Genomic DNA, 13,293 nt, shown 5'->3' on the forward strand with positions numbered 1-13,293 from the left:
TTACTACATGCAAAATGTTGTTTAGTATATTTACGATAATTTAAGATTTTGCTACAAAAAAAATACCTGTTTAACTAAAACAACTTATTTTTATTTAAAACTAAATAAATTACTGACCCATTTGAAAGTATGTTCTTTCAGATAAAAAAAAAATCCAAATTGGTTTAATAACGGTATCGGTTTAATACGGTGTAAATGAGAGCGTTATGAGGTAATAAACTGAATTGAGAATTACCTCCTTTTTTTAAATCGGCTGAAAAAGAATTGTGAATGTAATGAAGCGGTTAAAATATAATAAACGGAGATGCGAAGAAACTATGTACCTAAGGTAATAAATCGCGTTTGTAATTGTCAGAGCGAAAGTGACTGAAAAAGAGAAAAAATCTTATGAATTCAAAAAGAATGTGTTGTTGCAAATAAAAATTATAATAAAATCTAATGATAATTATATAAAACGGGTAAATCTAATTAATCATATAATATATTACTAGTATTTTCTTTAACTTTAATATCATGATTTTCAGAAATAAGAAAACAAATGAAATAGGCAACTTCTAGATAGCGTATCAAAATAAAATTATTTTCAGGTACGCAACAGTGAAAATCTCATTCAAATTGGTGCAGTATTTACATGTATTCTAAATATTCTAAGAAATATTATTTTGATTACTATTGATCTTATCAAGATTTATCATATAAATTTTTCTAAAATATTTCCTATGTCAGACACCGTTTAGTTACAATTTTATTATATGTCTATCAATTATATTATATGTATCATTATAATGACCTTTTTTATTAGTTATTCATGTGTGTAAATACAAGTCACAGTGCAAATTATTTTTCGAAGTTTAAAAAACACAGAACTTATAAGAGGATGGACAGACCTGTGGAATGTAAAGTCACATACTCCGATTTCTAGTCAGTTAATAAATTGTTTCTGGCTTTTATTTCTTCTTCATTATAGACAGTGAAGTGCAGCGTAACTTTAGAAAAGTATGGATTCTTCTATCCATTACAAAGTTTGTTATGTCTGCCTTCTATAAGGATAGGCAGAAACAATGGAACGCGAAACGCTTTGATTTAAATAAGCCTGTTTCGCTTCCTCCACAGTCATCAATCTTTTCATATATGCTTACTGGTTACGTGTCCTTTTAATTTGGCCCTTATTCAGCACTTCGTATATTTGACCGATATATGTCTGTTTAGAGCGATATTTATATTTATATCTTATTGATATCCCTATCTTTGCTTCATTTTTGCTTAATAAATCTGTTTCGTAATTTTTCTTTCATCCATTCTTTCTAAATGGCCAATCCAACAAAACATTCCCTTTTCGATTTTTGTCCGTACATCGTCTTTCAGTCCACACTTCTTTCTAATCATACTGTTTCTTACTTTATTTTTTAATATAATATCACACATACTGCTCAGAGTTATCATATCTATAGCATTTATCTTATTTTCATGCTACTTTTTGTCATACCCACGATTCGCTTCCACACATGTGTGTTGGCGTCAGTACTCCCTGAAATTACAAAGTCATAATAATTATTATAGAAATAAGGATAGATAATATTGATACGATCACTTTAAATGTTGATAAGTAATTGATTAAATAGCGTTTTATAACAAAGCTATTAAATAAGTGCTTCCATAGGTAAGTAAGATAAGTAAAATAACTGACTGAGTTTTACATGAGGTCTCAAAACTTTTTGTAGTGAAAGAACTACGTTGAGAGACTTCGAATTGTTTTACATTCTGGTTTTGATGGGATCACATTTCTTTTTGTAGGTCATGATCTTCTTTTTCTCGGGTAATATATGCATATATATCTTGTCTGTCAACTATAAGCACGATGAGTTATTTAAATAAAAGAACGTAATTTTTATTAAATGAAAAATTATGGTATTAAAATGAATAATAAAATATCGGGGTTTTTTATTTTTTCCTTCAAGTTTGTCAGATTGCTAGAAGTACCTTAGAATTTTGATGATTTGATGATGAATGATGATGATCTTTCTAATCACTAAAAATTTTAACTTCTTACTTTATCCACAATGAAGTTGCACGGGGATTTAAATGTGCCGTAGGTTGCTTCAAGAATAGGATGGCACGGCTGAGCTCGGCTTGGCAGGCGTACTACCATGCCATTTGACTTAATAGGGGTAGAATGATGAATGTGATAAAAGTTTGCCATTGTTTTGCCCATCTCAATGGGAGACAAAAGTAACAGATATGTTTGTATTTATTTTACCTCGTATCTCAAAAAATCATACCCATATATTAAGATGTGGATAATTTTAATTACGAGCAAAAAACGATATTGTCAAATATTAAGATTTCATACATACATATACATATCTGTCATGCCTGTCTCCCATTAGGGTAGGCAAAAACAATGGAACGCCAAATGCTTCGATTCAAACAAACCTCTTTCGCTTCTTCCACATTCATCAATTTTTCATTCATTTCAAAATTTTGTCATAGTGAATTACAGACTTTGGAGCGCTACAGACATTATGCTTGAAATGTCATAGTCATATGTAAATGATGATTCTCAATCCAACTAAGGTTAATGATCGCCATTCATTGTGATCTGCATTGATACAGGTCCATTATTACTTGTCACCACAAAGCTCTGTCAGCTATATGTCAATGGAGTGATAGCTAACCAAGTAACCTCTATGATCATAGACCAATTAGACTTTGGAAATTGATCCATTGACCTTGTTTATTAGCTTCTATTGATTAAATAGATATATAAGGAATTGGGAATGAAGATTCAGTTCCTTGTAAAGGAAACCAGACAGAATAGAGTGCTGAAAGCTTCTGTTCTGATACTTTATCTATTTTTTTATGAAAAGCTTATTTAGATAGTGTAGTGGTTTTTTTTTAAGTTATAATAACCATGAAAGATTGTGAAATTGTATCGATGTTTGCTACGAGTATTATTATTTAATCATGCGTTCATTACTAAACGGATTCGGTATATATAAATAGACAGAACATATTCCAGCTTTTTTATATTTAATGGTTAGCTGGTAGATAATGTCATTGTCAATGCGGCATTCAGCTCGCCATTTATACCAAGTTTTGTTGTGCAATAAAGAATAAATAAATTACACATAGACTTTTTATTTAAAATTTTAAAACTGTGATTTTGTACGCAACATTGGATATCACAAAATTATTTTTATCTTTCGATTAGTTATTTAATTAATTAGTTATTTAATAAAAAGCTACCATGTATTAGATTAACATAAATCATATATATATCCTATCATAAAACAAAAGAAATTTTGGTATTTTCTCGAGGATCATTAAAATTTTACATAACGTACGTATTCGACTGCTTTAGTAATTAAGTCGGCAAGAATGGCGAGAATTTAGTAAAAAAAATACTCGAATAAAGTCGACTAGAGTTTAGTTGTTCAAATAAATTAAGCCGTTGCCATACTTGCCACGTGGGAAAATCACTAAAGTAGTTCAAAGAAGGTTTTAGTGGATGCTCAGTTTACATCTGGGACCAATGTGGAAATCTCAAGTTTCTAGACTGAGCAGATTGCGTTATGTCTCAATAAGCTAATCGGAGCACAACATAGAGTATATTCTAATTCAAGCCTACAAATTATTAATAGTTAGTTGTATCTACAACTTCGTGTGCATCATCAGGATATAATTAATGGTCCGGGATAACAAGTAGTTTAGAAAATTTTTATAAATCGAAATTATGTTATTGCGAAATAAAGCCGAGTATTTAAAATATTTGTTTTAGCTTTAATGTGACAAAATTATTATAAGACTAATACAAGATTAAATGTTATCGATTGAAAAGACAATTATTAAAATCGATTTAGAATCGGCCAATATCTCGCGTAACATACACACGAAAATATACAGGCGTATTGAAGGCTTTTTCTTTCTGGAAGTGGTTTGAAAAGTAATTTATGTCCTCTTTCATCATGTACACGTATGTTAGATGTATGATGAAAAACAATATAAGAACTGTGTGTGATTTCTAGATAAAAATTTATAAATGCATATGAACATGAATAAAATTAGTAGGATTAGTAATTACAATATTGTTAAGGATTCATTAGAAAAATAATTTAAGATGTTTGTTCTACAAAAACAAACGTGGTAAAATTAGTTATTTAAAAACTAAACTACTGAACTGCTATTAATAAAATTTCCATGGTATCAATTTGAAAGTATATCCTTTCAGTTAAAAAAATATTTCTCCAAATCGTTTAGTAACTGACGGCTAATAGAATTGAGAACCTCCTCTTTTTTTAAATTGGTTTAAAAGACTTTATTTAATTTTTAATGATTCTCCTAATCTTGAGAAATCAATTGAACGAGTAAATTTGATCGATGACGTGAAACTGTGGGCGCGAGCTCTAATAAACTGATGTATTTCGATATCCAATACTTTATAAAATTGAACTTGAAGGGTTCTAGATAACGGAACGAAGAGCCTATAATTTGAAAATTCACTTAACTGTAGATTTGTTTGTGAATGACTCGATATCAGCTTAGCGAGTACTCAAGAAACTGAATAGCTTAATAAATAAGATATTTCTACTACGTATAGGTATTTTTCTATGATATGTTGTTATAATAGGTATATAATTTCTCTGGTTTCTCCTTATGATATTAAATTAGGATTTTCACAACTATTCTTGAGTAAATAGTTGTGAAAATCCTAATTTAATATCATCCTAATTTAAGATCCTAATTTAAGATACCTAAAGGTATCTGTGATTAATTTTAATTTTTATGATCTGAATTTATGATTGTATGTCAACGTAAATTCATAGTTTAAAAGGTGTAATATATATCTAACAATTATATCTACTAAATTATATGTAATATAATTTAGTAGATATATACTTAAGTACAAATGATTAGTAAAATAATTATAAAAAAATATATATAATACGAGAAGAATGTGTAGATGAAAAAATATAAGTAATTAAAATAAAGAAATACTTATATATTCCATTAATATTTTTGTCACTTAAATCTTCAAGCGCAGCAGGAGGAAATTACAGTTTATTTAATTATTGTAATTTGTACTTAAATTATAATATAATATTACAAGTTAACTAATGTCGTTAGTATTAAGACAAATTAGACTAACTAGAAATTTTAGACAATCGGATTATAATTCAGAAGTTATTCAATTATTATATATTAACCAGCTTGTAGGTTGCATAGTTTTGGTAGCTACATTAATTAAAATTTTTTGAACAATATTAAAACGAACGAGGGCCTCAATTCGCTTGTATTCTTTATATACGCGTATCATGTGACGTATTTCACAATTCTGCAATTCATATAGCATAGTTAGGGTTTAATCTCGCGCTCTCGCGTTAGCCCTATATAATTTTATCGTTAATGAAATCGCTATTTTTTTAGAGCAAAATCTTAATTACTGACACTGTTATCTATAAAGAATAGTCTTCAATTTACAGCATCGAGTTTTAGTCTGGAAAGATAAGATAGTCCCTGTAGTCTATAATACATGAAGGCACGAGTCTTCAGGAATACTAACGTACAGAGGCACCGCATATACGTAACATCCATGGTGTTTATTCATATTTATATGTGTATGATGGTTAATATTTTCACTTAGGTGCACATAAAATTTTATATTACAAATAATTTCAATAGAAGAAATAAAAAAGTGAAAAATCTGTAGATATATAGAGTGGAAATGTGTGAAATTTTGATAATTCCGAACTATTAAATTTGATTTATCAATTGTGGCTGAGATAAACATTTAATTACGATACCCAATTATATTAATAAATGATAAGTTGATATACTTGATTGATAAGCTTCTTGCCAAATGTCGATGGTATATTTGATAGGTTGTATTATTGCATCGCTAAAATAAAATATGAGAGAACGGTGCGTCATCATATCACTGTATCGTAGTGATGAATTAATTTATCACGATACATACCTTTCAACAGTTTAAAATGAACATGTACGAATCAGTGTAAATGGCACCAGTCGAAATGCAATGAAATCGTGGAAAAATTATTTGAATATTCACAGAGCGAGAAACGAATGGTCGGCCGTTATTGTCGGCTCATACGGCGTCCAAATGGACTGCGTTGTTCAATTTCGATACTTTTACAACACAATAGATGGAGTAAGGCGTGCTCGTTCACCTGTCAAATTAAAAAAGCACTTGCATATTCAAAATGAAATAAAGGAAACATATCGAGTCGGGTCAGGACATAAGCTATATTAGAGGTCATATTTTTTTTTATAATGCAGACGTACTCGGGGCATGCATATAACTATATAACAATACACAGTACTTAAACATTAGGTAACATTTTTAAAAAAATTCAATGTTTTTTATATTCAATATAAAATTTTAGTATATTCTATCAAGAGTTAACAATTCAGCGTGAAAAAACGACGAATTAACCATCAGTCGTTCGATCGTTTATTGAGATGTTTTTGGACATTCCATGCTCCATGCCTATTTATATGATGTAAAAAATTAAGTTTATTATATATTTTTTTTTATTTTTTGATTACTTATTTCTAATTATATATCTAGATTAACTATCTCTTCTATTTATAGTTTATGGCTACTAAGATATAGCATTATGATGTACATATATAATAAATAATCGAATATTTTTAGTTTATTATAATATAAATACACCAATCAATGAATTTGAAGTTCCATGAATGCAGTGCTACTGTGGTCGCGCTTCACTGTTGCGCTGTACGATGGGTGGACCGTGTCGAGTGGTCTTCATAAGCGAGCCAGTCTGGTTGGTAGGTAATCCTCATACTCTCGTTGTGCAGTGTAGCAGTTCACCGCGCATTTTGCAGGTTTCGTCGACAACGAACCAAATAATCTCACGGTTACATCGTCCCGAAACCCGAATCATGTGCGGATTCTTCAATTTGTTAAATTTCTTCTAGCCACTCAAAAGTCATGTGCGGATTTTATAAACAATAACAAAATGAAAATTCTTCTTTTTCTTTCCTTCTTATAATAGTCATTTTGCCTCTGGACACTTTTGAATGTCATAAAGATTCATTTTGGTTGCTGCGCTGGATATATGTCTAAGAAGCATACTTAAAAAAAAAAGGATAAATTACATAATACTAACACTTCTTATAACTAAAAATTCCTTTGTAAGAAATAGGTAATCAATTAAATCGTATGAACATTGTCGAAATTTCTTAATATTTTAAATAATTATATAATTTTTCAATATTATTTTATATAAAAAACCAGAATAGAATTATATTAATAATTTTACCTTTATAAATATTTAACTAAAATTAGACCACATTATACTCATAGTTATATTTTTATTTCGATAATTAATTCTATAGGCTACCGTATTAATAGTCAAAAAGTCAAAAAGGGTTGTATATATAACTATTATAATTTCAAAAATCTTTTTTTCTTTACTATTGAAGGATCCCACGATTAATTATGATCTCACCTGATGGGAAGCGATGATGTGGTCTAAGATGGAGTCTGTGGGCCCTCGAATAGCCTATTTTCATTTGCTTTATATTGGTGCAGATTATATTTGGATGGAAAAACATGAGCAAGGAGAGAGTTTCATTCCTTGGCCGTACGTATGATGAGGACGCAAAACAATTCGTGCTTATAAATGGTATATCTACGACGTAAGGATAGAGGCTCTCGCCCCATCTGGTCGTTCGATGTCGAAAAGGTGGAAGAGGAATCAGGTCATGCAGTTCTTGAGCACACTCTTCAAAATGTATCCTGTAGAAAATATCAAGTCACGCAATTTTGCGTCGGTGTTCTAAATTCAAGATTGATATATTTTAGATAGTAAAAATGCGTTATGCCTTTTTTTTTAAATAATTGGATGATATTTATGTCTCACAAATGTCAATTTATAGTATAATTTTGGAGCTATACAAAAAATACTTTTATTCAGTGACGTAGTTTTAGATTTTATTAATTTTGTTTATTCTGATGACGCTTGTTAGCTGAGTTTATGTTACATAAGAAATTGTGTTAAATTAACTTAGGCTTCAAAAAAATAAATTATGTATTACTTATTTAATTCATGTGTATAAAATAAAAACTTATTTACACATAAACCATTGGAATACAGTTTCCAAGAAAACAAACTGAAAATCGGTAACGAAAATAGGTCGCATAAACAACATGTACTTATGTTTATGCGATATATATTAATAATAACACAGTATAGGAAAGAGAGTTCTTTATAATGTAGTAATAGTGAATAAAAAATGTTTAGGTTATTTATCATTATAAATTCTGACGTATTTTATTCGCAAAATTATGAAATGAAAGAAGTTCTGGAGGTTGACACCAAGTTCTCTTAAATTATGAAAAGAAAATTATGATTAGTCTTTATGCAAAATATGCTTTACCCTTATTTTAATTAAGAAATGGATGGGCAATTAATTAATTAGGCAATGTCCTTGCTTAGTAAACAAACGGCGTCGTGTTAGCTGACGCCGACTTTTGGCAGTGAAGGAGTGGCGTCGCTCACTGTTTCGTCGTTCTCAGGTACGTTATATTTATCAGTATCTACCAGTAAAGGTATTGGGCTATTAGAAGTAGGTAATATACACAAATACATACACAAATGTTTTGTAGATTGCATTATACGAAATAACGTTATCTCCCATAAACGTTAAAAGAATTCCTTATTATTTCTTATTGATAATTCCTCATTACAGTAATTTAATAATTTTATTTAATAATAGCAGCGATGCTATATATATATATATATCCGAGTTAAAATCTTAACTGCAAATTCAGGAATAAAAAGTATATGAAAAGTGATTTTACTATACCAAATCTTTTATATTGTGAAGTCTTTTGCGTGTGTGTGTGTGTAAGTAGTGTATTGAAAAGGTTGCAAATTTAAAGGACGCTAAGACTTCTAGAACTGTCACAACAAGTTTCTAGAAAATATTATTAATTAATATTAAATACCGTCTTATAAACTTAATTTGCAAGAAATAAATATTAAAAATTGATTTCCTCTTGTAATATATTTTGCTCCTTTTATAATATATTTACAACTATTGTTTGGATGTCATTCTTGTATCAGACGATGCAATTATTAAACATATCTCTCCTGTTTAATGTCGGCTTAGAATCCAATGTTATTCTTGTATTTAACTTAACTATTAATTATACGTTAATGGAATAAAACGAAAAAACTAGACCACTATTATAGTAATTAATCGAACGAGGAGTTTGTTTTGGCTGTTGTCCGTCTGCCCTTCAAGATTAACGCACGTCTAAGCATACTCTCTCGCTCAACAGATGACCAATTGTTCGTTCTCCCATAACGGGGACCGCTAAAAGTTTTCCCATTTATTCAGTGCTCATACGTCAAGTAGCGCGAAAGGCGCGGGGGTGCGGCAACGGCGCGGTGCGGTGGGGGCGCCGGGTGCGACGGGCGACGCGTTCCGGCGCGATAAGGCGGCGGCCTATTGTCGCGGCGTCGGCGCACGTTTCCTCCGTTGCCGTCGAGCCTAGCGCATTGTTCCCTCTCGTAATGAACAAACTTATTCCCGAGGCTAATGCTACAAATGCCGACTGCCGAATTCGCTCACTACGTTATCTCGCAGATTGTCACGCCGCACCTACATTAAACGCATGACGCGACAATGTAATAGTCCAAAACCCATCGGCCTAGTTTTGTTTGAATAGTGTATTGGATGTGTACTCACATTAGCACAATTTGGTAAGGGTTGTTTGACGAAGGACCCGAATTATATCAAGACACACAAAAGTAAATTTAGTCACGTACATTGTAATCGATGTCAAGTTTGCTTTATTGAAATTTCGTTATGATAATATAACTATTTTACTAGACCCTGTAATATGTATTTATTTCATAAGTACACAGGTAGAAACAGTAATCTAAAATCAAGAGATAGTCAAAATAGGTAGGTCAAAATTTCTAACAAATATTTAAACGAAAATTCCAGAGAAGACATTTCATTAATTAGCAGGCTCTGTGAACAGTTAATTGATGGTGTACAATTTCACTAAACAGATTTAGAATGAAATTAAAACGTCTTCTGCAAGTGGTTCAATAACGAAATAACAAAAATAAATAAACGATTCGGTTGATCTAAGGAAAGATAGTAAATTATTTGAACCAACAATTGTATTAGAGCCGTTATCTATTAGCTAATCGTGTGGTCCCTGGAGGCAAGCGGGCGGCCCCGACAGCTCCCGCTAAGACACCCGCGCCCTCGCGCCCGGTCTACGCCACCCCAACTCTTCGTCTCGTATTATGCATTCTCCGTGGCGCCAAAATTTCTTATTCATTCGAATACATTCAAAAATTTCGCATAGTAGTAGCGCTCCTTTTTCAATAGCGAAAAAATTGAGACGAGCCGGCAATAACTCTGAAGGGAGAAAATCGTATTTCGATCGAAAAGAGGGCAAATCTTTTATGTAATATGAGATTGTCATCGCGATTATTACAGGCAAATAGAATACGCCGGATCAGTAAGTAGGTTATCTTCTTGCTTCCTTTGGCTGGAATCAGTTTATTGGATGTTGCGAAGGTGCTTTTTACATTTGTTACATTGTACTTTAGTGCGATACTTTATATACATATAGGTAATTAATACAGAAATATTAGAGAATAAATGCCACGTGATAGTCACCTCAAACAAATATTTTTTATTCTAAGCGAATGTCTATAATAACAATTGTTAATTATTAAAATTAATCACTGTTAGTGTTGAAAATGAATATTTGACGATGTAACAGCATGAAACAATGTAATCTAATAGTTATTATAATTACTTTTCAATTAAACATGTACGACTATAATAATTAAGAGTGCTTTGTATATTATCTGTAGCAATGGGGACTGAATAACAATAAAACGTGTCCACACTCTTTATTATCAGCAGAATGTTGTAACAGACGATTAAGAAAAGAAAGTATTGTACACCATGCAGAATAGCAAACTTGAAATAAAACATCAGCAATGTAAATAATAGTCTAATATTTTCTTCTAATGGGAAAAGACCCCTACCTAGTAGTAACACGTTAATGGGTTAATATGGTTATATCATATATTATATCAGATATTTTTAGATAATATATTATCAGACCTAGAGCATACTATAAAGAATTGGTACCTAAATTTTGTAAAATTGGATTATAAATTGCAATTTTACCATATAGGTACATATAATGTGTTTTCATGTACAAATACATGCACGATATTTCTATCGAATTTTCATTATTTTCATATATTGTCATATAGTTACAAAGAAAATATTCGTAGACATGTGCTCGTCACGCTGCGTATGGGATATGAATCAAAAGTTTTATCGAGGGGTGACGTCAATTTGTGTGAAATGCTTTCTCCCGGTGACTCGAATTACTCCCAAACAAATGTCTGTCACCGGGTTGTTATCGCGTAGTTTATAAGAAAGATATGTGCGGTGTTGCAAAACTTCTTAACTATGAATGGAACGATGGCTTTCTCAACAATTTCTTAAATTTCATATTCTTAATATTTAGTTATTTAAATAATATACGTAACGTACGTTTGAAATCAACCTCTAGCAGTTGTATTTCGGACCCGATACGATATCATAACTTTCAAGAAAAGATCAATTCCTTTTTAAAAGGCCATCAGTACACCTGCAAAGTCTCTGATTACAAAACCACCCACAAAAAGAGTGCTCATGAGCGGTAGTAGTCACTTACCATTAGGTGAGCCGCATGCTTGTTTGCCCCCTGTATTACAAAAAAAAAAACCTATTGTATTATAAAGTGAAACGTGTTTCTAATTACTTTACTGTGCAGTTTTCTAAGTATAAATTGAAGTAAAATGTAAGTGATGCATGGTTGTACATTGCAGCTACGCTAATTGTGATGCGCTGCTGGAAGCGTGAGCCGTTGGCGGTACAGTACGGGGGCAGATGTGCGGAAAAATCAGAGATTATTAGCTATTACTCAGATGCGATGCGATGCAGAGACATATTCATATTTAAATGTCACACTGCGTCTGTGAGTTGGCGTGTTAACTCACGTGTGCTGTAACGATGTGATAATAATCCCTGGTATATCACGTACTAAGAATTGAGAAAATTTAAATAGATTTATTAAATTACACAATCATTTTTCTAAATTGCCTCTGGTTTGGGAGTTTTTGACTTTGCACTTAGGTGTTTATTTTATTTTCCTGATGATATAGTGTGTCTTGATGATAATATAATTCTAGAGCGTTAACTTTATGATTTTACAGTCAATAATTAATCACGATTTTTTAACACCTACCTTAGGTATACGTAAATAAAATTTTACTGATACAATTATAATAATATTGAGTTGAGCATAACTAAGAAGCTATTTTTATCGTGAAAACAGACAAAAATTAATTACATACGGACGACGATGGGGCATCGCTTTGTATATTTATTTTATATGGAGTTTTATAAAAAAATAATAATATTTAAGTATTATCCTTCGAATAAGATAGACTTGTGAAGAAGTAAGTTCTCTTTTTTGAATGCTTCGTCATCAAAAAAGTATCGAGATCTTTGTCATATAAAGTTACGCGACAAATGTAAGAAACATATTTATTATAAGTGTAGTTTGCTGTATTTAATAGTTATGTTTTGAATTAAAAAAAATTAAGTAGATGTATTTTACGAAGTATATCGTATGTACTTATTTAAATTTGTGTAATTATAACATTAATTTTGTTAAAAAAAACTTAACACTTTTTATTCTAATTTTGTTATCACCCAGAGAACATTTTTTGAATTTCCCCTAGAGTTTTCCCCTACAACGCTTCCGGATATCAAAAGCAGTGTCGTTTTCAAATAGCGTTAACTATGTAAAAAGTATCGTAAATGTACGATTAGGGAAAAACTTTTTTGTATAAATCCAATAATTATAAGACATTTGCGAAAATAAGAAATAATAAACTATTATTGTTTATAAAATATAATTCCTCTTGAATCTAGAAGTTGGCTTTGTTAGGTAAAAAATAGGTGCATAGAATAAATAAATAATACATACGTGATGAATATGTGATATTATTAAAAATACTTGAACGTTGTTTATTTTTGAAGTAGTGAATAATAATTAGTGTTATAGTTAGTAACCGGCTCCAAAAAGGCAAATGCTTTAGATTTCACAATTTTTATATTTCGTGCTCGGTGAAGTTGTAAAGGTCATCTGTGGCCAACAGCAAGTATAGGTCGAAAAAAAAAATTTTATGCTTGTCTAATATGTATTCT

This window comes from Galleria mellonella, unplaced genomic scaffold (genome assembly GCF_026898425.1).
Source record: "Galleria mellonella isolate WM207_F2 unplaced genomic scaffold, CSIRO_AGI_GalMel_v1 utg300, whole genome shotgun sequence".
Taxonomy (NCBI): Eukaryota; Metazoa; Arthropoda; class Insecta; order Lepidoptera; family Pyralidae; genus Galleria; species Galleria mellonella.